Here is a 479-nt window from a genome sequence, read left to right as displayed (position 1 = left end):
ACATATTGCTAAAGCCTGGCTTGGAGAATTTTGAGCATTACTTTACTAGCATGTGAGATGAGTGCAATTGTGCAGTAGTTTGAGCATTCTTTGGCATTGCCTTTCTTTGGGATTGGAATGAAAATTGACCTTTTCCAGTCCTGTGGCCACTGCTGAGTTTTCCAGATTTGCTGGCATATTGAGTGCAGCACTTTCACAGCATCATCTTTCAGGATTTGGAATAGCTCAACTGGAATTCCATCACCTCCACTAGCTTTGTTCGTAGTGATGCTTTCTAAGGCCCACTTGACTTCACATTCCAGGATGTCTGGCTCTAGGTCAGTGACCACACCATCGTGATTATCTGGGACATGAAAATCTTTTTTGGATAGTTCTTCAAAGTATTCTTGCCACCTCTTCTTGATATCTTCTGCTTCTGTTAGGCCCATACCATTTCTGTCCTTTATCGAGCCCATCTTTGCATGAAATGTTCCCTTGGT

Source organism: Bison bison, unplaced genomic scaffold, assembly GCF_000754665.1.
Source record: "Bison bison bison isolate TAMUID 2011002044 unplaced genomic scaffold, Bison_UMD1.0 scf7180017864535, whole genome shotgun sequence".
Lineage (NCBI taxonomy): Eukaryota > Metazoa > Chordata > Mammalia > Artiodactyla > Bovidae > Bison > Bison bison.
Note: the sequence above shows the minus strand (reverse complement) of the source record.